The sequence below is a fragment of the Saimiri boliviensis genome, chromosome 5 (assembly GCF_048565385.1).
Source record: "Saimiri boliviensis isolate mSaiBol1 chromosome 5, mSaiBol1.pri, whole genome shotgun sequence".
Taxonomy (NCBI): domain Eukaryota; kingdom Metazoa; phylum Chordata; class Mammalia; order Primates; family Cebidae; genus Saimiri; species Saimiri boliviensis.
The window spans coordinates 73,892,624-73,919,755 of NC_133453.1; the positions used below are offsets into that span (position 1 = coordinate 73,892,624).

Here is a 27,132-nt window from a genome sequence, read left to right on the forward strand (position 1 = left end):
AGAGACGGGGTTTCACCATGTTGACCAGGATGGTCTCGATCTCTCGACCTCGTGATCCACCCGCCTCGGCCTCCCAAAGTGCTGGGATTACAGGCTTGAGCCACGGCTAGCTCTTTCTTCTTTTTCTCTATCTTCCTTCCTTAATTTCTTCATTGCCTTTCTTTTCAGTATTTTGATAGCTTTAAAAATATTATAAAGATAACCAAACACTTTGTTTTACTTATTTTTTGGCTGTTTAATAAATGACCCCCAAATTTATTATCTTAAAACAAAACACTTTTATTATCTCACCCTTTCTGAGTCAGGAGACTGGGCATGGCTTAGTTGAGTCCTTTACTTATGATCTCAACAGTCTTTAAGCAGGGTGTCAACTGGGCTGTATTCTTATCTGGATGCTTAACTAAGGAGGAATCTGCTTTCAAGCTCATTCAGATTGTTGACAGAATTCAATTCCTTGCAGTTGTGGGACTGAGGACTCTGGCTTCTTGCTGGGTGTTGACCGGCGGTTACCCTCAGCTCGTAGAGGCCACCCTCAGTGCTCAAAGGCCACTGTGGTTCCTCATCACACAGGCTTTCCTAACACAGCTGCTACTGTAACTTCATCAAGCCAGTAAGGAGAGTCTCTAGAGCAGTCTGCTAGCAAAACAGAATCTTATATAAATGTAACATAATCACAGAGTGACACCTGATGACCTTTGCCATATTCCATTGATTAGAAGCAAGTCACAAGAGCTTCTGGCCACATTCAACAGGGAGGTATTTCCCAAAGGTGTGAACACCAGGAGGCAGGAATCTTGGAACATTTCTGCCACATGACTAAAACACCACCATCTGCAAGTAGACCAAAGCAAAAGCAGGAGACTCTGCTGAAAAGGATTATGCTCTGTCATACTTACTTAGAAATCTTAGAATTTGTAAATTAGGTAACTCTTCAATTATTTACATTTAATCTGCTTTTAATTCTTTTTCCTTAACATTCATTTGCTATTTCATTTTTCATATCAGTTTCTATATGAGTCCCTCCCTCCATCTCTGCTTCCTTCCTTCTTCTTCCTTTCTGCAAATGCTTATTTATTCCCTTTTATATTTCCAAACACTATTTTAAGTACTGGCGATACAATGATGAAAAACAAAATGCCCAGTCAGTGTTAATCTTCACAGAGCTTATAAGTTAACATAGAACCAAAATTATATAGACAATCCCAAGATATTGTCACAACAGGATCACAGAGAAAGCCCAAAGTGAAGGTTGTGCTACCCGGCCAGGGAGGAAATCCAACCCATTCTGGAGGGGAAAAAAAGACTTCTCAGAGGAAGTGACCTCAAAATTATGGTTAAAAACGTAGTATAGTAGTGAAGTGGTAGAATGTGGAAATCTGTATTAAGGACTAAACATTTATGATCTAAAGAGCAAGAAAGAATTGACTTTATTTTCATATCCCTGCTTAAAATTGTAGCTTAAACCTCAATCAATAAGTACATAAAGTTCTAATGCATTAGTAAAAAAAAAAATCTATAAGGAAACCTAATGAAGATTATATTGTAATATCATTTAATTAAAAAAATTATTAGCTATTTAAACTTGGGCAAACTTTTTACTTTTTGTATTAGGCTGTTCTTGCACTGCTGTGAAGAAATATCTGAGACTGGGTAATTTACAAAATAAGAGGTTTGATTGGCTCACAGTTCTTCAAGCTGTGCAAGAAGAATAGCAGCATCTGCTTCTGGGGAGGCCTCAGGAAGCTTCCAACCATGGCAGAAGGCAAGGCCCCCATTTGTGGTGGCTCATGTCTGTAATCCCAGTATTTCAAGAGGCCAAGAGGGGGCAGATCACTGTGCACAAAATTTAGAGACCAGCCTGAGAAACATGGCAAAAATCACCTGGGCATGGTGGTACATGCCTATGGTCTCATCTACTTGGGAGGCTGAGGTGGTAGAATTGCTTGAGCCTGGGAGGTCAAGGCTCCGGTGAGCTGTGATTGAGCTATTGCATTCCAGCCTAAGTGACAGAGGGAGACCCTGTCCTAAAACGAAGTCAAGGGGGAGCAGGCACTTCACAAGGAGAAAGAAGGTGCAAAAGAAAGAGAGTTGAGGTGGGAGGGAGGTGCCACACACTTTTAAACCGCGCGATCTCAGTGTTAATCAGAGCTCGCTTATCACCAAGGGGATGGTCCAAGACATTCACGAGGAATCTGCTGCCGTGATCCAAATACCTCCCACCGGGCTCCACCTCTAACACTGAGGATTATAATTCAACATGCGATTGGGGTGGGGACAAATATTGAAACTATCTCACTTCTCTGTGCTTCAGGTCCCTCATCTACAAAATGGATGGGAATTGGTCATTTCTAAGGCATTAAACTAGTTCAAAACTCCGTAAATCTATGAGTCTGTAGGGGTGAGAATGGCATGTTGTGTTAACAGGAACAGTGCTCTTGGAAGACACTTTAGCTGGGATCCAAACCCAGGTCTCTTGGCCAGCCAAGTTAAGGCCTCCCCCTACTAGCAAGGCATTCGTGTGAGTTATCAAAAGGTGCCACCTCCTCGCAGACGCACCCCTGAAAGGCATCCCTTCTCCAAGGCACTGGGCTTTTCAAGAGCTGTGAGGGATTGTAGGCCCCCCAGATGCTCCCATGCAGAGCAGAAAAAGACGTACATAATAATTCTGAGATCACTGTTATTTCTGATCTAGTTGTGACATTTAAAGTTCCGACTTCATGAGAAATGAGAGATGTTCTGGCAGAGGTGGAGGCAATGATTTGTCCATGGTCACTACCAACCTTATATACATATGAATTCTGAACACTGCAGTTTAGGAAGAGCTGCTGTTGGATTTTGACAATATTTTCCTTGGCACCTAGCATTTTTGTAGGCAGAATTGTGTGTTTGCATTTTAAAAAATCTATTTTAGTTTCCTCTTTACCCAGTCTTTTTTCAGGCTCTGGTATAATTACACTTAAGATGTTTTGGGGACAACGAAATGATCAGCTTTACAAGGCACCGGCCACTGTCTATCAAGGTAGATTTATCATTCACCCCTTCTTGGTGAGGGCTCCTGTCACAGTCCCTCCTCTGCTGCGGAGCTGACAGACTGCATTTCTTGCTCTTTCTGGGATCCCAGACACCTCTCTTCCCTTCTCTTTGGGACTTGTTACTACCCACGGTGCAGCCTGTGATTCATCTCCAGAGAGTAGGCTGCACCACTGGCTGCCTGGTGGCTATTCAAGAGTCATTATTTATACCTGTTTAAATCCCCACTGGTCTCAAAGGCTCAGAGGAGGTGAGTCCCACCCAGTAGATGTCTTTCTTTTAGATAGAATTGATTTAGGCTTTTAAATGCCCTAGAAGCTAAATACCTTCTTTGCTGCCTCACTAGCTGACAGATGGATGGATTGAATTTTTTTGTTCAATTTTGGCACTGTACTAGGTAGCCATGGGCTGGACAGATTCTGAAAAGAACCAACTTGAGTCTAACAGTCCTTCCAGAACATGGCACCCACCTCCACCATATAACACAGCCAAGTAGGTTCTTAAAATGAAGATATGAGATGGGGAATATTATATATACATTGGGCAATTAAATAAAAGAAACCACTTCTCTGACAATACAAATTTACTGGGAGTGAGCATAGAGAGATAGTCATCTGTAACCATCATTATCATCAATATCATAATGGCTAATATTTATTTATCAATCATTTACAATCTGCCAAACTTTTGCTAAGCATTTTTCTTAATTACCTAATTAAATCTTCACAATGCCAAGTTGCCACCTAGCTAAGTTGCTGTTTTATTTTAAGGGCAGTCTCCTTTATTTTACAAATAGTTTTCTAATAATTAATTAGTAAAACTGTTTAAATGACTCCTTATATGGTGTTAAAAATGGGATTGATGAATATGTATTTACATGGAAAGATGCCCAGGAGATATTTTAAATTGGGAAATGAACAGAACAAAAAAGCTGTTGCAAAAGATTCTCTTTTCAGCAACTTTGAACTTTCTGCAAAAAATGATCCTTTTTTATAATTTGGAAATAGAAAATGTATATTATACATGTGTATGTACCATTATATAAAAATGGTATTTACATACAAAGATTAATTGGTTACATTGTAATGTGGTTAATTCTCAAGAATGGAATGGAAGAGAGAAGGAAGGGGGTGAACTTTGTCTTTCATTTTACTCATGTTCTTATAATTTATTTTAACTACAAACACTATATTGATTTTTGTAATAGAAAACTTTTTAAGGTAAAAGTAAATGAATAAAATATGTCATAACCTCATCAACTTCTAAGCATTTTCTTTATACTCCCAAATGATCCCAAGTGAGTGGGTAGTATTCAGAGCTTTTATCTAAGCTCTGAAACATCGATGTAATGACAGGCCTATAAACATTCATAATTGGCTAAAGTTAGGTAAACCTAACAAAAGTAAAGAAATCTGTCTCTATCTATTTTTTAATTGACCTAAATATAGATTGATCCTAGTAGAGCATGCTGACAGTTAGCCAGTTCCTTGTAATAAATTAATGGTAATGATGATAATTATGACCAACATTTATAGTGATTCTCAGATTTACAGATTAAAAAGCAAGCTCACTTACAGTTTTCATCTGACATTTCCAGTGACCCTTTTAAGAATATACTTTATGCCAGTAATAAAAACAGACATATATGTGTGTGTGTGTGTATACACACACACACACACACACACACACACATATATATATATATATATATATATATATATATATACACATATATATATATATATTTTCGTTTTGAGATGGAGTCTCACTCTGTCACCCAGGGTGGAGTGCAGTGACACGATCTCGGCTCACTGCAACCTCTGCCTCGTAGGTTCAAGCAATTCTCCTGTCTCAGCTTCCGGAGTAGCTGGAACTACAGGCAGTCACCACCACACCCAGCTAAGTTTTGTATAAAACAGTCCTATATTAAGCACCTTCAATCTCAGGTGCCATACACTGTACAAAGTGTGCTGCACATGCCATCCCATTTAATCTTCAAAAAGATCCTACAGATTAAGCATGTATTGGGTTCAGCAGCAAGTCAGAGAAAATAAGTAACAACAATGGCTCAATAAAAAAGAAACAGAGAAAGAAAGAAATGCATTTCTTTCTTCTCAAAAATCCTGGGTAAAAGGTATAGGGCTTTGGTAGTGATTTCATGGCCAGGGCTCTGCTCTTGTTCTGCTCTTCTTAACCCAGTTTACATTTCATGGTTCAAGATGACTTCTCTAGCTCCACCCAGCATGTCTGAATTCCAGCCATAAGGAAGAAAATGACATTCTCCCTCCTTTTTAAAAGGATACTTCTTGGAAGTTACAGACACCACTTTTATTTTTATCTCCGTGTCCAGAATTTAACCACATAAACACATCTAGCCGAAGGCAAGGGCTGAAAACATGGACTTTTTTTCTGGGCATCTGTGTCTAGCTAACTTTTGTGGGTTATTTACTGACGAAGAAGGGGAGAATGGATATTAGGATAAAACTAGGAGTTCCTGACATAATATAGTATGATTCTCATTTTACAAGTGAGAAGCTAATGCATATATCCAGTGTTACATAGCTAGTAAGTGACAGGGATAGGTTTGTTTGACTCTGAAGTTTATGCTCTTTCCACCATAGTAGACTATCTCTTATACTCTTAATCTATTTCCTAAGATAGTTAGAATTCAGCGAATCGTATACAAGACACTTTTTAAACAAAACTCCAACTAGCAAAGTTTTGCTTTTGATCTGAGTACCTATTTGCTGCATCAGCTAGTGGGCTTACAAGAAATAAGCAGGCATCCCTTACATATGTGCTTTTGGTTAATACATAGCTAAAAACTAGAATTTTCTAGGGTAAATTATAATATTTCCATGTGATAGCTGTAAAGTGACATTCAGCAAAGAATAATAAGGAAATCTTTGCATAAAGAGGAATGACATCTCTATACTCATCAAGACCTGCTTAAATCTCAATATAAGAAACTGTTTCATGTAAGATTACATTAAATCAGATAGGAGGATGAAATGACACCAGTTTAATGATGATTGCAATAACAATATAATGCTGTTACATAATTAATTAGATGCTAAATGCTATGTGTTTAAGAGTTTTATGCTGTAACAGAAGTAGAGGAAATTTTTGTGTGGCTACAACTGTGCTGTTTATTGAGCACTTGAAATGTGATTGGTCTAAATTGTGATGTGCCCTAAGTGTAAAATACACACAGGATTTTGAAGACATTGTACAAAAGTAACAATGTTAAGTAACTCAATAGTTTTTAAGATAATTGCATGTTGAAGTGATATTTTAGATATATTGGGTTAAATTAAACATAATATTAACCTTATTTTCACCTATTTCTTTTTACTTTTTAAATGTAGCTAGTAGAAATATTTAAACTATATGTATGTAGTTTGTATGTGAGGCTCATATGATACATAATTTTTAAACAATGATGGTCTATACAAAGACAAGCAAAGGATGAGACAAGGGCAGAGGTTCTTTATCATTGTTCAAGAAGAAAAAAATTTCTCATGTCTTGAATCTCCCAGTCACTGGAGAGGGGACTTTGTTTCTGGGTTATAATGCTTCAACAGGATTTCTAGAAATTTAGCTCAAGCTCTCTGAAAATTCATCTCATTCCCTTTAAAAGAATTCCACCCTCAGGAAGGGAGGGAGGAGTTGGGGCAGAGAAATTTCCTGTGACTAATTTGGTTTCTCAGATCTTCCAATAGAGAAAGGAGTGTCTAGGGGAAGCAACTAATGCCTTGTGGTTATTGGAAAGGATATGCCCCACTAGAAGTAAATGCATTTATCTTGAATCAATTACACTTTTCACTGCAACTAATAGAAAAACGGGTTTACAAAATGAGGAAACATTGTCTCAACACTAAGTCCAGAGATAAAGCAGGCTTCTGTTCCATTTCTCTGCAGTTTCTCAGGCTCTGCTTTTCTGGGTGTATTGGCTTTCTTTTCAAATTATGTTTAATAACATAATGAATTAGTGGCTTCATTTCTTATTACTCTGTTTAATTTTTACCACACCCTTCATCATTAAAACTTTCCAAAAAATAATCACACAAACTATTTTGCAGGCCTTTGTTGCCCTTATTTATTTATTCATGCAGTGAATATGTTCTTGAGCATCTACAATGTGCCACACTTAACGCAATTTTTGTTCTTATGGAGTTTGCCATCTCTCTCTTATTAGATAAAATAGACAAGTACACAAAATTCATATCTCAAGTTTGTCAAAACAATAGGGTTCTACAATGGACTTAAGGTTACCCATGACCTAAATTCAAGTTTAAAACTTTGTCTTTGCAATCCAGTGGCCAAACTGGGCAGAAGAGCCAGCCTGGTCAGTCCAAGCCATTCCTGAGAAGAGACTTGTATCAGCAGGTTTTTCTGTTCTTCAGTCTGTGCTTTGGAGCCTTCAATGACTAATACTTGTGGAACTGTATGATGAATCTTGCAAAATATCTTTGTCAAAGAAAGAAAGAGAGACTTTAATTCTCTGTGAAGTTCTGTTTTTCTTTTTGCCCAGGTGAAACACTAAGGAGGCTCTGTAAGGCATGACTCTTTGAAGAAGGCCACAATCTTTTACTGCCATGATACCATTTCTCAGAGCACATCACATGAGCCCCGAGTGGTCAGGCATCCAGAGAAAAACAAATCAAGTTCTCCTTTAATAGAAAAAATGTTGTCCGACCCTCTCAAATGTCTATTTAGTTCTCTTGCAAATTGAACCAGTAGGTCTTTGGTTCAAGTTCCTGACTTAGCAATTTTGGATGTGTTATTTCACATGTAATGATCAGGTTCTTTGTGGACGTTACGTCTTTAATTCTTTGTGAGATGGGTTTTGTTTTGTTTTTTTTTAATGCCTATTTGAAATCTGAGGGAACAAAAGCTCAGAAAATGACTGGGTTCTTGACTTCCCAGCTCTTTACTACAGTTACTGGGGAACACAGCGACCCCCATCCCTAATCGCTTCTTCAAGAGGTGCAAGTGACCCAGGAATTCCCTGGCCATTGCACAATGAACTTTCCATGCCTTTATTGGGAATTCAGTTATGGGGAGGTAATCAAGGTTTCTAAAAACATTAACAGGAGACAAAAATGAAGCCCCATCTGCATTTCAGGTTTCCATTTTCTCAATGTCAGGCATTTAATTGTCCAGCTTTGGCTCCCACTTGTTTTCTGCTTCAATGCTCAACGGGAAGACATGCAGCACCATCTAGGTCATTTGGTGGATATTGTTGAAAGAATAAAAATGTGAATGAATGAATGAATCCAGGTTTTCTCATCCTAGAGATTGCTATGAAGTTCTGTTTTTAAAGATTCGTTTAATTTCAGGCCAATCTCAGAAAGAACAACCAGTTGGTGTGATGAAAAGTTTTTGCATAAGAGGTTTCATTCTAAAGCTCTTATTACATTTCATTTCATTTCCATTCTCTAGAGCAGACAATTTTAACCGAGGATTAGAACTCAAAATATCTTTAGCACACCTTGATTTTCCCACACTTTCAACCAAGATATAAGAAAGAAAATAAAAAGTAGGGAGAATGACTACCCCACTCTTAATTCTTCAGGTTGGAAAGAAATGCATTTCCTGTGAGCTGGAGAATGTCTTTCAGTTCTTTGCAGGTGAGTGAACAGCAGAAGCATTTTTCCTGGTACTCTAAATAGAAGTGGCCCTGGAAGCTGCTGGATCTTGGTTTTAACTGCTCAACTGAATTTGGTTGTGTTATGGGAAGTGGACCCTAAATCATGAGTGCCTGTCCTGGTATGCCATAAAATCCTCCCACTCCATTTTTTGGCGCTATAGACCCCTTGTTTTGACAGATAGATCTTACCTGGCGATACAGATGATTGTTCCAATTTATGTATAATGTTTTTAGTGATAAATTCATAACATGCCATGTAGTGTTTACAGCAGTGTATTGATATCACACACATATGTATGTGTAGCTAAAGACTAATAACTTTCTATTTTGTCACTTACAGCAATTTGAACTCATTAATGATTTTTTTTTTCTTTTTTCTTTTTACCAGTGCTTGTGATCCAGAGATAGAGCCATTACAAATAAAGTCAGGGACCTGTGGCAAGAGAAGATTTGCTTTTCCCCAAGCTACTGTCTACCATACCCCCTGACATCCTATCTCTAATTCTATCTCTATCTTCCTTCCCTGATCTAAAAAAAAAAAAAAAAATCTATCCTAAGGATATTTGTCAGTGATTAAAATTCTGTCATCAATGGCATATATTCCTTTGATAGACTGCATCTCTCAATGATATATACATTACTCTGGAGAAAGGTTAACTTTGTTATTTTGCTATTTAGCCTTTCATGTTGGTGGGGAAGAATGCATAGATCATGAAGCTGCTAAATAAATCCTCACAGTGATATTGGTGGTAGGTGAGACTGCACCAGGCAATTTTGAGTATCAAAGGAAATTTTTGTCTACTGAACATTGTGGGCAGGGTTGGCACTCAGATTATGAGTCTTGCTTCTTTCTCATGGGTATGGAAGAATAAAAAAGTGTTACATAATCATGAAAAGCACTTGGAACGACTCCTGGTACTATAAGCTTTGTTGAAATTTGTACTGACTTGAGTTATGCTAACTAAAGTCTAATTGTTAAAACTTAATTGTTAAATTTATTATCAGAATGTATTTTTGATAATGTTTATACAATCAAGAAGTATCAGAGCTGGCCTAAGACCCCTAGTATATCTGACTCCAGATACAAACCTTATTGTTTTGGAGTCAGATACATTAGGATTCTTAGGCCAACTTTGCTACTTGTTGACTGTAAAAACTTCAACTTTGAGAGCCTCATTTTTAATTAAAGTCTGTTTAGTGAAGAGTAGTCTCCCCTGATCTACAGTTTCACTTTCTGCAGTTTCAGTTAGCCCCAGTCAACCTGAAAATATTAAATGAAAAATTCCAAAATAAACAGTTCATAAGTTTAAAATTTTGCTCCCTTCTAAATAAGCTGATGAAATCTTGTGCTGTCCTGCTCTGTCGTACCTGAGACATGAATCCTTCCTTTGTCCAGAGCCTGCAATCTGTACACACTTCTTGCCTATTAGTCACTTAGTATCCATCTTGGTTATCAGATTGACTGTCCTGGCAGCCCAGTGCTTGCACTCAAGTAACCTTTATTTTACTTAATAGTGGCTCCAAAGTGCAAGAGGAGGGATACTTGCAATTTGAATATGCCAGAAAGAAGCCATCAGTTGCTTCCTTTAAGTGAAAAGATAAAAGTTATCAACTTCAGGAAGGAAAAAAGATCATATGCTGAGATTGCGAAGATGTTTTATCTGTGAAATTGTGAAGAAGGAAAAAGAAATCTGTGCCAGTTTTGTTGTCACATCACAAATCGCAGAAATTACAGCCACAGTGCATGCTAAGTGCTTGGTTAGATGGAAAAGTTATTAAACTTGTGAGTGGAAGACATGAACAGAAGTGTATTCCAATTGGTGGCCATCAGGTTTGGTGCTTTTCTAGGTTTCAGCTATCCACAAGGTCTTGGAACTTATCTCCCATGGATTAGTGGGGGACTACTGTGCCTGCATTATAGTATTAGTATAGTATATTATATAATAATTTATGGTATTACATACTAAGTAAGATAGTGTGTGGTGATTATTGAATACAATGTAGATTTACTTAAGTAGTAAAGATAACAATGATGACAATGACGATGATAGATGATAACATTTTCTCTTAAACAGATGCATGTCAAATTTTACCCTTTTCAGTTGCTGTATTAGTATTAAAAGAAAACCTCTTAGGTTTCTAAGTAAATACATTTATGATAATATGGTAATAGAATTTCTGGACGTTAATATCTTTTAACATGATAAGTCCAAATCTATACCTATTCCCAGGGCCCAACCTGGGTCTATTATTACTGAAGACATTAATACGTGCTTTGAGTTCTTTGAAATATAAGTAAGTCAAAGGCTATATATCGCCTTACCTCTTTCCTTGGCAGTCTGTAAGCTCCTTGAGTTCCATCCTGGGTACTTTTTAGACTGTGCTTTCATTTTGACTTTAATCATTTTCATAGAATCAACCTACGGTGATTTCTTACCGTCTATCCATCCATATACCCAACCACCTATGGTTGTTTCCATCTGAATGCCCCTCCCCAACCTGCCCTCATCTTGTCTGAGCCTTTAGAATTTGGTTTAGGTATCACCTCTTCTAGAAACCTTCCCTTTCATATATAGTTTAAGATCTCCTCTTCTGAGTACTTACCACGTTACATTATAAACTTTGTGTAACGTGTTTAGCAGCACTCATGTTACATATATAATGAGTATATCATGAATAAAGTCACTTGGTCCTTTCAACCATTTCTATTTTCACACGCATATGCTCCACTTACCTTATTTGTATTGATGTCTTACAGATTACTAATTTACTTATCTATGCTTAATGCATCTTCTGAGCTTCAGCCATCCTGTTTGTTTTCTTGCCTTATACAGCTGAATTAATTACTTGCAAACACCCATTACAGATTATGTATTTTTATCATTCAGTACCACCAACTTGAAATACATCTCTTCTTGAAATTTATCCTTGACGGTTTGTGCTTTGAACCTAATCCAGGTATTAAGGATTTCTAATTTAAAGGGAAAACAATTTGTTCCTTTAAGTCTCAATGTGATTTACAGAAGTCAAGTTAAATGGTACCTTGGTTAACTACTTTAACCTCTCTGAGCTTTAGCTTTCTCTGTCATAAAAGTGGGATTTTATATCAGATACATTGTGAATGCTGCCATTTCAGCCTCAGAGGGACATGAGGGTATGTTCACATTTGGATGGTTTAGCAGATCATATAGAGTGAGTATCTCTCAGCTGCAAGGATGGGTAGAGGGGGTTGAATATCTAAGTCGGTACAAAGAAAAATATCCTATAAGACTGGGTATGGCAACTCATACCTGTAATCCCAGCTCTTTGGGAAGCTGAGGAAATAGGATTGTCTGAGTCCAGGAGTTTCAGATCACTCTGGAAACATAGTGAGACCCCAAAATATAAAATTTTAAATATTAAAAAATTAGCCAGGCATGGTGGCAGGCACCTGTTATCCTAGCTACTTGGGAGGCTCAGGTGGGAGGATCCTTTGAGCCCAGGACTTCGAGCCTGCAGTGAGCTATGGGTGCATCACTGCACTCCAGTCTGGGTGACAGAACAAGACCCTGTCTTAAAAACATAAGATACCCTATAACACAGAAATAAATGCTTGCTGCCATGTGGAGTTGTTTTCAAACCTTTAGTGCAGTAGGTCTAGCCATGCTTTTACCATAACCAGTTAGTGACCAAGAGACCTTCTGCTGCGTAGAGTGACCAACCATCCTGGTTTGCCCAGAAGTCTGGTGTTAAGAGTGAAAATCCTACAACCTGGGAAACCTCTCAGTCCTGGGGAAATCAGGATGGCTGTTGAATCTATTTCTTAGTCTCTTTAAGCATCAGTTTCCTCAAATATCGAGAGGTGTTACAGACATATCCATCACAGCAGTTATAAGGGCCAAAAGAGGTAATGAGAGCAGAGTGCTTAACGACGACAATGCCTTCACTATGAAGGCCATTAATATCATATTTCTCAACCACCAATCTAGTTTGGGGTTTTATCATCTCTGAGTGAGCTTGTGCTTATTTTTATTTTATTTTACTTTATCTCATTTTTCATGGAAACACATGTAAACTGCCAGAGAATGCAAATGGTTCCTCCTAAAACTGCTGGTTTTTGCATTTGCGTGTGTGCATGTGAAAACACACAGCATTTATAGTCCTCATAACGATGATTATGACAGCACTTTTCCAGGATATTTCAAACTGCAGGCCTTGGGACAGCGGCATTAGCATTACCTGGAGCCTTATTTGAAGTATAAATTCTCAGGCTTTATTCTAGATGTACTCAATCAATCCAAAGCTGTAAGGGTGGGGCTTAGAAATCTGTGGCTCATCCAGCCTTCCAGGTGCTTCTGATGCATGTTTAAGTTTGAGAACCACTGTTGTGTTCCACAACTGCCTGGACCAGAGTGTGCTGAAGCCCACTTCACAAAAAGGTGATCTATTAAAACAGAAGCTGCATTATTTTTGACAATGCTAGATTTTGAAAGGTAGAAAGCTTTTTTTCTTTGAATAGAGATCACTTAAAGGATGGATTTTCCTCCTCTGCATATTACTACATGCAGCACTTGACTGCTAAGGGTCAAGGTGTGTGGTGTTTGTAATTTGAAGTCTTCAGTGCAGTAGGCCTAGCCATGCATCTCCCATAACCAATTAGTAAGTAAGTGACTAACAGATCATAGTTTCAGTCAATATCTTCCAGGCAACTTACCAGCTTCCCATAGTTCACTGTAACTTAAAAAATCAGAATAGGCAAAATTTCCCCTACTAACCCAATATGATGTTCAACCTAAACTTAGAGTTTCAAAACATTTCAAACAAATGCAGAGTAAAATGTTCAGTAAGTGTAGCCAAATTCGACAATTACATTTTGAATGGTTGGTCATATGTTTTACAGCTGTTTAAATTTAGGTGTTTCAATTTGGGTGCTTAGTTACCTTCTCCCCTGTGAGATCACCTTGACTACTCTCTGCTTTTACTCTTCCTTGTAGCAATGACTTCTTTGGAGGAAGTCTAATCTCATTCTCAGTGGCAGAAATAAAGTGAGCAGTGAAATGTAAACAACGTCTCTTCACTTGAGAGGATGTTCAAAATCCAAAATCCCTCTTCACAGTGTAATAGCTATTGCTACAGTTTAAAAATATATACTCTTAGCAATCATGATGCACCTCATTTAATACTGAATTATCTGCTTCTATAAATCAAGCCATAACATTTATGAGCATCTAGTTTCAAAGGACTGTTTTAGCTTTGGAGAAGGCTTCAATGGCTCTCTCATTTCACTTTCTTTTTCCTAAATTTGAGATACTTTTGAATTTGCAAAGTAATCTGTTTTATGAAATTCTGTTTCTGGCATAGGAATGTATTTAAACAAGTGAGGGGACTGATGAGGTATAAAGAGAAAAAGAGGGTTATTAATACAAGTGACAGTTATATTGTATTTGTCATAGGTAATTTATCTTTATGTGTTATCTTGACACTATGAAAACAAGGGATTACTATGTCTTACAGGGGCATCTTCTCCTGAACTATGACCCACCCTCAGCTGTGATTGTGTGACTTGTCTTAAACTTCAAGGAAAGGTTAACACTTTAAAATGTCCATAGATAATCAAACAAGGATACTGTAGTAGAATTTAAAAGACAAGAGCTTGAGAGGCTCTTCCTAGCCGACTAAGGGAAACTTACAAGTCACAAGATCTGATACTAGGGGGAGCTGTTGCTCATTCTAGGGCCTATTCTTCTTTGCATCATTTGTCTATTGTTACATGACTTAGTGGGACAAATCAGCAGCAATCACTTCTTATTGTGACTTCTCATGATTTGGGGTGTTGACTGGATTCAGCGAGGCAGTTCTTATTGGGGTGTCTCATATGGCTACAGGCAGTGATTGCAACATGTGGTGCTCCTTGATCACCACTCTCTATCATGTGGTCTTTCCAGCACTGCAGCTGTGGAGTGTTACATTCCCACATGGCTCTTCAGGGGTTCAAGACACACAGAGAGTTTCCAATCCACTTCTTATTTCCTCCTTATTAGACATGAACACACAGCTAAGGATCAACGGGTCTTTGAGAAAACTCTAACACAAATTGTAAAGACTAAAACAAAACAGGAAAGAAGAGATCTTGGAAGAAATAGATATAATGTCATACAAAGTCTTCTTTTCCAGTTACTGTTCTGAGTGCTGGGTACATTTTGCTCTCTCACAATATCGCCATGCATTATTGTGTACTCTTATTGTTTCTCTTTTACTGAGACAGCTGATGAGCAGAGGTTAAATAACTTGCCCAAGGTCATAGGCATAGTTAGTGGCAGTACTGATTGGCATTTAAGCTGACTGTAGAGTCTAAATTTCCAGCCAGTACACTATATACTAGAAACCATTAATGGAGTAACAGGAAAAGCTTCTGTAAGCAACATCCTCAGAAAGAAAAGTAGATTTTGCACCCAGGAAAAAGAATAGAATGCTATCTGAAAGAAATAAAAATTTTAAAAGCTTTAAAAATATTTTTAAAATACAGAACACTAATAAAAACAGAAGAATTTAAACACAAAATTTGGGCTGGGCGTGGTGCCTCATGTCTGTAATCCCAGCACTTTGGGAGGCTGAGGCAGGTAGATCACGAGATCAGGAGTTCGAGACTAGCCTGACTAACATGGTGAAATCCCATCTCTACTAAAAATACAAAAGAAATTAGCTGGGCTTGTTGGCATGCCCCTGTAATCCCAGCTACTCTGGAGGCTGAGACAGGAGAATCACTTGAACCCGGGAGGTGGCAGGTGCAGTGAGCTGAGATAATGCCACTATACTCCAGCTTGGGAAACAAAGTGAGACTCCTTCTCAAAAAAACAAACAAATAAATACTCACAAAATCTGAAAAAATCTTTCAGAAACTAAAAAAAAAAAAAAAAAAAAAAAAATCAAGAGATGAAAAACAGTATAGAAAAGACAAGAATCAGAGGATCAGAGGTTTTACATTCAATTAACCTATTTATGCAGGAGGTTGCAGTTTTTTTGTGTGTGAAAAATCAGACCTTGGCGATGACCTTGACAGTAAGATATAGATAACTCCTACAAGTTTAACATTCCAATAATGGAACACTAGGCATAAATGGATTAATAGGAGTTCCACAAACAGGGAAGAGCTATAACAGAGGGGATACCATTATCAAAGAAATCATAGAATAAACATTTTTGGCACTGAAGGACACATTATCAGATTGAAAAGGCTGATTACGAACCTAACACAATTAAGACAGACCCACATCAAGCAAGGCTTACTATTAGAAAGCCAGAGATAAAGAAAAGATCTTAGAAGTCTCCCAGAGAGAAAAATCAGTTCTCATTACAAGGAATCAGAATCTGGATCAGATTCCACCGAACCTCTCAACAGCAGCATGTGCCCGGTTCCAGTCAGAGCACTGCCTTTGACATTCAGAGGGAAAATGATTTCCAACTTCAATTTGGTACTGTGCCAAGCACAATCAAGTATGAGAACAGAATAAAGATATTTTTGACATGCAGTACCTCAATATATTTACCTCAAGTCCTTCTTCTCAAGAGGCTGCTGAACTATTTGCTTCTTTAAAATAAGAGGGTAAATAAAAAACGGGGACGTGAAATCGAAACTACACACAAGGCTGATTAAAAATTAGAAAGAATGGGAATACTTAGAAAAGGCAGATGAAATTTCTAGAACCACAGCAGTTCAGGCTACAAAATCATCTTTGGTAAAGACTTGAGAGTAGGATGAACTAAGAAATCTCCAGAAGAATTCTTCTAGAGAGAGAGTCTTAGGAATCTGTGTCTATATCATGGGCAAAACACAGCTATGTTTGCTCTTTCCTAGTTATTCCTCATTCACACAATGAACCTTATTTGAAACATAGGAAAAATAATCAAAATGAAAATAAAGTTATGTCTTCAAATCACATGTCAAGACTGCTCTTCACTAAATATTGTACTGTATTGTTTGAATGAAGCAATACAGTTAGCAGTAATGGAGTATCCGCAGTAGGCCAGAGAAGCAGAAGGACAGCCAGCCCCAGGAAGACCGTCTCCATGAAAGGAGAAGTACCACTGATAGTTCACCTATGTGTCTGATTTCACTGAGAGTGAAGCAGCAATATCAGAAAATTTGAGAGTGTGTGAATGATAGGCACACAGGAAACAAAGAAAACAAAATAGGGCATGGCTACTTTAAAGTCTGGGAAAAATGAAAAGTAATGCGAGAAAAGAAATGTAAATTACAAAACATGGAGTCATTCATCTGTGAGTGATAGGCACAGGGACATCAATGGAAAGACTAAATATTAATTTAACCCCAAAGGCTGCTGTAGAGTAAGAAGATGGAAGGAGGGACATGCATTTGCAGTGTGTTATGATAAATGTGCATCAGACTGCTTAATCTTCATTTCTCATGCAGGGAAATTATTCCATAATAACATCTAAAATTGAAAAGTCAAGAAAGGGAGCAAGTAGTTTAGAAATTCGGAAGTATATAGAAACAAATCAAGTGTTGAAGATCCTGCTTCTGAAGTAGGGTAATGTAGCAGGCAAGCTACTTTTTTATTAAAAGCTTTCTTAAGTGCTATTTTACTTTATAAAAGCACGCACCTATGTGTTGCTCTAATAAAATTAAAAATTAAATAGACTTGAAGCTCCAATGAAATAACATGTATCAGTATCTCCTACCAGTATTTATGATTGTGACTAGAAACTAAGAGCTGTTGCCCCGCTCGGTATGACTATGGATTTAACAGAAAACATCCTGTTGCAAGAAGTCTGAATTCCCTTTATGGAACAGATTTCTTTCCACTGAAGCATTGAAGGACACTTTTAAGTTGCTCTTGTTACCAGGAGTAGTAAAACACTGGTCTACTGTCAGTCATTAATTTTCAAAATAGTTATCACTTAAAAGAGGATTATTTAGAATTGCCATGAGAAAACAAAGTTAAAGACTAAAGCGTTCAGAGGGTATAGGGTGAGAAAACAAAGTTAAAGACTAAAGCGTTCAGAGGGTATAGGGTGAGGTAAATTTGGTCCTTGGGGCCCCACCTGGAAGTACTGTCTGCAGGGACAGAGCTGAATGAGAGGAAAAAAGGCTTCAGCTGAGGTGTAGCACTGTCAGCTAGAAAAGTTGGGCACCAGAGAAAGCGTGGGGATGATTGGACAGTCGTATTCAAAATTATATATTTTTCTATTTCATGGGTTTGCCATGGGCTAGTTTTGCGAAATTAAAGACCTATATATGGTTTTATCCATTTAACAGACACATTTAGATTTAAATGTAGAAGTATAATAATCTTTATTCATTTTGGAAATATTTCAAAACAATAACTTCCTTTTCTAAATGTAGTATCTCCTAAAGATATTTGTTAACCCGATCTAAACAAGAAGGTTCTGGTCCAAGGAGAAGTGTGAGGTGGGGGAAGGACAATGCATTTTTTTAACTACAGTAGGAAAAGGGAGACTTGTTTTTACAGCCTACTGAAAGCATGATTAACATTGTATTTGAAAATAGATTTCAACAATGTCTCTTATTATCTTTCCAGTCTCCTGAGTAAAACAGTAACATTCTAGCTCATTCATACTAAAACTTCTGGGTTTCTCTCCTACAGTTAACTTGTAGATTCACAAGATTGTTCTCTCAGCATCTTCTTTGGCTTGGTGCTTGACTTCATGTAACACATACCTTGTTTATTGTTAGGTGTTTCAGCATCTCTAAGATATACTCATTTTTCTATCTTCTCATAGACTTTTTCTTAAGAAATATATCCAGTATCATCCTCATCTCTTAATCTTCTATCTTTCCTAATCACTTCCTTTACCCTAAAGTTTCCTTCCAAGTAAACTTTATGTAAAGCAGAAACTACCCTTTAAGGATATTAAAACCATGGGTTTTGACATTGTTGAGGGGTGAGTTGAGAATACATTTTAAATAGTTTAAATATCCATAGTCAGTAACCTTTGGGAACAAAACCTAAAGAGACAATCAGAGAAACATACATTGCTGTTTGCTAGAGTGTTATTTAAAATTGAATTGAAATTCCTTAAATGTTCATCAATAGTGGATTGGAAAATATGCACAATAGAATTTAATACCATGCAGTATTTTAAGTGGTGAGTTGGAGATCTCTCTCTAATCATCTTCCTATATTTATATATTTTAAAGAGTATATTGTTAATTTTAAGAGTGTGATATTATAGAGGAAATAAAATGTGTCTTCTACCTTCTTGGGGTCTCTGACTGGACCTAAAAGTCAAATAGACATAAGATAGATTAATGGGAGAAAAGTACGTATGTTTTATTAGAATTCTACATGTACATGGGACTCCTCACAAGAAAATGAAACCGTGAAGAAGTGACCAGAGCAGGAAGCATGTGTACCTTTTGGACAAATAAATGATACATTTGTGAAGAAATGACAAGACAAAGTGGCTTGGGCTAGGGTCAGCTAATTGTGGGGAAGTGACTAAAAGAGAAAATGGGCAAAACTAATGGACAGGAAGAGTTATTTTAGTAAATTTGTGTATACAGATTAATTTTAGTGTTGATTCCCAGTGTCTGGTGATAAGGATGTTCTCCATTTTTTGATACAGGAAAGGCAACTGTCTCATAAAAAATTTTATGGCCTGTTTGTTTTGTTTTTAAATATAAAAGGAGCAGTCAGAAAGCTCCCTTCTTTCTGAGTTAGTGTCTCACTCCGTCATAAGGCTGGAGTGCAGTGGTGTGATCTCCGCTCACTGTAACCCCTTCCTCCTGGGTTCAAGTGATTCTCCTGCCTCAGCCACCTGTGTAGCTGGAACTACAGGTGTAAACCACCACACCTGGCTAATTTTTTGTATTTTAGTAGAAATGGGGTTTGACTGTGTTGGCCAGGATGGTCTCAATCTCCTGACCTCGTGATCCACCTGCCTCGGCCTCCCAATGTCCTGGAATTACACGGTGAACCACTGCTCCCGCTCATAAAGGCCTTCTTATACCTGCTGTCTCCGTCTTCTTTTGTTTTGGTTTTTTTGTAGACAGGGTCTCACTCTGTCACCCAGGCTGGAGTGCAGTGGCATAATCTTAGCTCACTGGAGCCTCCACCTTCTGGGTTCAAGGGATTTTCCAGCCTTAGCCTCTCTAGGAGCTGGGACTACAGGTGAGCACCACCACTCCCGGCTAGTTTTTGTATTTTTTATTTTTTTATTTTTTGGTAGAGATGGGGTTCCACCATGTTAGTCAGGCTGGTCTCACACTCTGACCTCAAGTTGTCACCTGTCTTGGCCTCCCAAAGTGCTGGGATTAAAGGTGTGAGCCACCACACTTAGCACCAAGTGTCTTTAAATCAAAATAATCAGTATGCCAAAGGGACATATTTGGGGCTAGTCCTGAACTCCCTCCCCATTTGTCTTTAAAAAATGTGTATGCCTGATGTCTATCCATATAGATGTCTGAAAGGACGTACATGAAAATTTTCATAGCAGTATTCTTTGGGTACCTAGAAATACGGTGGGTTTCATTGGGTTTAAAATTTTTTTTTATGAATTCTGCTGTTTTGTTTTGCTACAGTTAGGCATTTTTTAACCAGAAAGAAAGAATAAGTTATTTTTATTAAAAATATGTATTATGGAAAATTAATTACTCTTTAAGTTCTCTACAAATCCTTTCAATAAAGAGTTTATTCTATTCTTATCTGAATTAGTTATTTGGGAAAATTGCTAAACGGCTTTCAAATCATAAAGCAATAGTCTTGGAAGCAACTCCAAGATACTGCCCTGATCTTTGAGCAAGATAATAATTAAGTTAAACAATTTTATATATTTTTCCATGGGGATATATTTAGGGGCAGTATTGGGAGTATAATTAAAAGGCCAACCATAAATCTTAAATGAAAACAGCAATGCCTTTTGGGCAGAGGCCGTAACTGCTTTCATACACTGAGTGAATATCACTAATGAGAACATTTTATTACATGTGCACAATGGAAGTCAAAATCTCACTGCTCCACGAGCACATTGTGAAATAAAGCATGCCAACTTGTCAGAAACCCTAGGAATACACATGTGAGTTTAAAGTTTCTTAAGTAAGACAAAAGTGCAAAAGCTTGGACCATACTGTACACATATTTTCTGCTTATCAGCGGCAGTTAGCATAACTTGATTAGAAAAATTAACCAGAGAGAAACTGGAACATCTAAAACCTAAAAAAGGTTGCATTCACCTGCAAGGCTCAAACTAATTGAAATGGAAATGAAGCATATTTCTCAGAGCTTTCAGAGTGCCTCATGTTAGTTACTAGTTTTATGCAATTTCATAGCCCAAGAGTAAATATGGATTATCTTTGTAAAATTTTTACTTTTATACTAATTGTTATTGCTCTTATTAGTGAGGACAAGTAGCTTGGATTAGGTCCAATTTAAGGTCTGTGGAAATTAGTTTGGTTTCCTTCCAGGCCAAGCGAATGAAAATAACTGGTTTCATTCATTTATTAGTCCAGATAAACAGAGCCAGTTTTATTCTGGGCATAATGCTTATCTGTGTGTGTGACTGACCTGCACTGAAGCAGAGGGGAAGACAGAAATAAATCATGAAAGACAGAAACTGAAAAGTTGGCCTCTTTTTCCCAAGAGCTAATTGTGTTCCAGAGCAAAGAGAAATATTACTCAGAGGAGCTGATGTTAAGAGCAACAGGCTCTCTGGTGTTTTGACCTTTGATAGGGAAATTAAAGTAATTTTACAGTGTATTCTACAGAAACAGTTTTTCTTAGTTTGTACTCAGCTTAAAGATACACAGGAATGCAAATGAAATTGTTCACTAAGGCACTGCTCCCTATTTGAAAACAATACTTCCCTCTTTCCCAAACTGTGTGAAACATGTTTCCTTTCAAAATTGTACTTCCGCTTACTTTTATTTTGAGATCTTTAAAATAATTCTACAAGTTTTTGAGCCACTCAGAAATGAACTTGTAATAAAACTAGGACTGGGAAATACGGGTTTATTAATATGGGCATTAATGTCAAGATTGCATATTACGTAGCCTCTAACTAGCCACTATGGAATTGACCAAAAACGACTTATCTCCAGTGGTTATTTTTTTCTTTAATCAAATAATTTTTAATAAAAATATATTAGCATGGTAAAAATCACATACTACAAAGGACAGGCAATGAAAAGTGTGCCTGCTGCCTAGTCCAGATTCCCATCCACAAATAATTCCTATTTGTACTTTTTGGCTGATCTTTTCAGAAATTTTCCATGCATATATAGTATTCATGTGTACAAAATGAATATATAAAACACAGGTAGATATTTATGTCTCACAAATGGAAATCTTCTTCCTTATATCCATTCTATACTTTTCTTTCTAGCTTTCTTTTGTTTATGTGTGTGTTTTAATTTAAAAACATGTGCTGGAGATCATTCCAAATAAGCTCATATAGATCTGTATTATTCTTTTTAATGATCGATCATCTTATGATCTATCTGTCTTGACTGCTTTGTCTTTTTCTGTAACACACACACACACACACACACACAAACACACACACACACACACTTTTTGCCCTTTCATGCTTCTATGCCTTTGCACCCATTATTGGTTTTATCAGAATTGCCTTCCCTGCCTAATCCACCCAGCAATGGTCTCCGTAATCTTGCATTGCTGTCTCAAGGATCATTACCCCTCCCTCCATTCTGGAAGGTACTCATGTCTTCCTCTAGGATCGCATGCTTCTAGGGTATATCTCTCCATTTTTTTAAGAGATAGGGTCTTGCTATGTTTCCCAGGCCATCACGAGGAGGCCATGTCTCTATTAAAGTTTTTTTTTTTCTTCCTGATCTCTGATTATTTTGAACTATCAATTGGACATATCCAATCTTTCTTGCAATATTGATTACATATCATCTTTATTATGATTACTTGTAAATGCCACTTATGACTAGGCTATAATTTATTTCATGTCTTCCCTAAAAATACAAGGAGCATTTTTTTTTTTTTAATTTTGACTTTTTTTTTTTTTTTTTTTTTTTGACTCATCAAGTGCAGTAGTGAGAAGCGGGGAAAGAGTAGAACAAGGAGCTCGATCTGTGACTGACTGTGGACAATCAATTGAGATAACGCACTACCTTTGGACCAGCCAGAACATTTCTATTTTTTACAATGTTTAGCACAGTGCACTGTAATAAAAAATTTACTGGGCATCTACTATGCAGGTAATATGGTAATTTAATGGCTTATATTGCATCACTAAACACTTGGTAATAATAGCAAATGGTTATAGAGCTTGCCATTTGTGGGCACTTTTTAAAGTACTTTAGATCATTAACATATCTGTTTAATTTACAACTACTAAGAGGCGGTTTGCTTTTATTTCTATTTTCAGGTATGGAAACTGAGGCACTGATAAATTCAATAATTTGCCCAAGTTTAATAGCTAAGGGTTAGCACCAGACTTCACACTCAGGCCGTTTGGACTCAGAGTCCATGCTCTCAGTCGTTACAGAAGACTGCCTTGAGGCTTGAGCAGACATATACTTCAACGCTTTGGGCTAAAAATCACGATTTCTCTTTTAGAGTGGAGGCTTAGAGATGCAAAATAACTTAGTCATGGTCACCACAGCTCATTGGTGAAGATGGGTTCAAAATTATATTTAACTCTCAAATCCATACATTTTCTGCTGCCTGTGCTTTCACTGGAATCAAAGTTCTACTTTTCCCGAGGGCATGACTCAAGTCTCAGTTTGTATTTTTCAGCAGAGGTTTTTGCCTGCCCAGCATCTATTTCACCCAAGCACAGGGTTATTTCTTCAAGGCTCTATCCTGTGTCACTCTCAGTCCACGGAGGCAGCACACGACTTCTATTGCCTGCATGTTTACGTATCTTCTCCCCAGCAGGAGTTGAAGCTCCTGAGAACAGGGATTCCTCCCAACTTCCTCCTTGTCCTTCCTTCCTTCCTTCTCCTCCTCCTTCCCCTTCGTTAAGGTGAATCTTATGCATGATACATAGTAGAAGTTGAAAACATTCATTGAATGAATCCCTTGCATACAGTACTTGCTTACTCAACGTTTCTGGAATTGAACTGTTTGTCGAATTCCATAGCAAGTAAAATGAGCCTCACCAAAATGTTAGAATGCCAGCAGGCAGAGAGAACAAGTATCATATATACCCCAGGAATACTCTACTTCCCTGTACCATTTAAAGACAAGAGGATTTGAGGCACTGCAGGTTTCTGAGGTAGTTTTTATGGGAGGGATCACATACAATACTTAAGCATAATCTAACCTGTTAGTCAAGGGAGTGACCATACTGACAGATTCCACATCTTTTTTTTAAATGTTTTTTTTTTTTTTTTTTTTTGAGACAATCTCACACTGTCTCCCAGGCTGAAGTGCAATGGCACAATCTCTGCTCAGTGCAACCCCTGCCTCTTAGGTTCAAGCGATTCTCCTGCTTCAGCCTCCCAGGTGGCTGGGATTACAGGCGCCCGCCACCACACCCAGCTAATTTTTTGTATTTTTAGTAGAGACAGGGTGTCACCATGTTGGCCAGGCTGGTCTCAAACTCCTGACCTTGTGATCCACCCATCTCAGTCTCCCAAAGTGCTGGGATTACAGGCGTGAGCCACCGCACCCAGCCAGATTCCACGTCTTAAAGGAGTGAAAAACACAACATTCTCCAGAAAGAACAGTAAAGGGCTTATGATACCTACCTCAATGGCAAAAGTCAGGTAATTCCTATGCAGTATTGGACTAAATTGGATTAAGACATTTAGAGTTTCTAAACAGTAAAAAAGATTACAGTGTCCATCCATCATTTACCCTTCCAAAAATACAGTTAAAAACAAACAAAACAAAACAAACTCTAAGCCAAAAATAAATGTAACAAAGTCCTGTGAAATTTCAATTTTTTTCACTGATAACTTTTTTAAAAAGCATCAAATATCAATTTTCTTCCCCCAAAAAATGTTTATAGACTTCCCTGCTGTGTCCTAAATATATTCTTGATTTTTCTTTTGCATTTGTGCTGCCTCTAACATGAAAAGCAATGGTGATAGAAGTGCTGAAAGTCATGAAAAGGTGACCTCTCAGATTATGTCCTCTGTTGCTGCACAGTGACCCTGACTTTAGACTTACTGCTCTACATGGATTCCCTGTTTCTTCTACTCAACACTGTAACAGACATTCATTTTCCTTTTTCAAAAACTGCCATTTATTTCCCGTTTTTCCACAATACTGCCCTGAGTATTTTCTGAAGAAAGCAGTCGTAATCTTCCCAATATTCCTAATTTTGCACTGAATCTGCAGTACAGGAAATGTGCTTTGAGGTCACTCATGTACTCTATCTCATTCATTGGGGATATCATATCACACTTATTACCATATAAAGACCCTATTGGTTAAAGAAGGTGAACATAGTGATAATATTGTAGCCTCAAACATTTGGCTTTGAGATACCGTAATTAGCAGGGAATAGGGTAGAAATGAAGAAGGCCAGTGTAAATGGGGAAGTTAGACAAGACGCAAATAATTATATTATCATTCTTAGTACCACACTCTAGTTCCTGCTTCCAATTAAAGAACCTCGTATTTCAATCAGTTACTGCTGAGCCTAATTTAGGATAATTATATTTTTGACTCCGCAGAACATAAAACTGTAGGAGTGGAGGTGAAAAAGCTCAAGGTGAAGAGGTAGGAGAAAGGCAGCGTTTGCCAAGAAAAAATTTAGCACAGGTCTGCATGACTTCCTTGTGCAGCCATTGATACTTCTTGTTTTGCTGGTTTTAGTCTAAGTTTTCCATTTTATGTCTCTATTTGCTGAAAGACAACAGGAGGAAAGCTGGGCCTGGAAAGGAATTGGTCCACAAGATAGTTTTAATGATGGTAAATATTTTGAGGGCTTACAATATGTAGTCACAGTACTAAGACTTTGATCATCTGACTAAACCCAGTGCCCATGATGTAGGTACTATTGTTAACCTAAGTTTACAAATGAGGAAATGGAAGCTTAGATTGGATAAGAAAAAAACGAAACTTGCCCAAGGCACACAGCTATGCTTTAATCACTATTCTAAAATGACAAATGAACAATGTGAGTATAATAACCTGAGATGAGGCAACAGCTGAGTAAAAAGATCTTGGTCTAGGAATAAAAGGGCTCAGTTTTTCATCTGCCTTGATTGTGGGGTTATTGTGAAGAGTCAGCTAAGATAATGTTTATTTTAAGGCCTCTGTAAATGTACAAAACCAAACAAACACAATGCATTAGTCTAGTACACATAAGACAGAGTAGTTTGAGAGAAAATTTCTATCAGAGAACTAAAATTGAGGGAGTTCACACTTAATATTAGACGGAGGAAATGGCTATACAGCTACGTGATTAGGTATTCTGATATTTGGGAAGTTGGGGCAGACGGAGGAGGATGGGCCCAAGATGCTTTCTAGGAAAGCAAAAGAGGAAATGCCAAATGAGGATGAGGAGGTTTTGGCTGGCATGACATGGAGATGTTTAGACCAAAAAAAAAAAAAAAAAAAAAAAAAAAGGAAGAAGCAGAAGGAGACAGAGACAGCTGAAGCCCAGTGCAAAACTAGGGAAACAAGGAAGTAGAATTTCTCTGGCTGCTGGATTGTCTATGTTTGCCACTGTTGCTGCTGAAACAAATGCTAACCTACTCTGAAGAAGAGAAAACTGAACCCTTGGTCTTCTGCATGCTTATTTTGTAAATGCATGGGCCATCTAGGGTCCATCCATGGGCTTGGCTTGACTTTCTTTTTCTCTCTTTCTCTTTCTTTCTCTTTTTCTTTCTTTTTCTTTTCTTTCTTTCCTTTCTTTCTTTTCTTTCTCCTTTTCTTCTTTCTCTTTCTCTCTTTTCTCTTTCTTCTCTTACCCTTCCTCCCTCCCTCCTTCTCTCCTTCCTTCCTTCCTTTTTTCCTTCCTTCCTTCCCTCCTTGGAAGCTCATGAAGTTGAATTTGAGATTTTTGCCAAATATCTGAAACCAGTGGTCTTCAAATTTAATGCATCAGAATTCCTGAGATTGGTTTGCCAGATCTAGCAATTAAAATTACAAGATACTTCATTTAATTTGAACTTCAGATAAACAATAAATAATTTTTTTAGTATAAGTATGTTCCAAATATTGCATGGGACATACATACTTATACTGAAAATTATTCATTGTTTATTGGAAATTCAAATTTAACTGGATGTCCTATAATTTTTCTGGCACCCCTTGCTGAAGGAGCTTGTTAAAATGCAGATTTACAAGTTCCATCTTCGAACTCTGTTAGTTACACTGAAAGGGGGCCACGTGAGGCTCCAGGTGATTCCAGTTTAGCTTGTTCTTAGCACCTTAAGAGACACTGGTCAAGCTTGATGATACTGACTTCAGGGTGAAACATTTCAGGAGGAGAAGGACACCTGGGAGAGAGGGAGCTATGCATAGCCATGGTAAACTCAGGGGATGCTAGAGGACTGGTCG

The 27,132-nt window shown here is 37.6% G+C and overlaps 1 protein-coding gene across 2 annotated transcripts in view; it reads left to right on the forward strand.

The window, feature by feature from the left end:
- Positions 1–27,132, forward strand: part of GALNT3 (polypeptide N-acetylgalactosaminyltransferase 3) — a 120,173-nt gene that overhangs the window by 27,587 nt on the left and 65,454 nt on the right. The gene's annotated exons all lie outside the window — the stretch shown is intronic.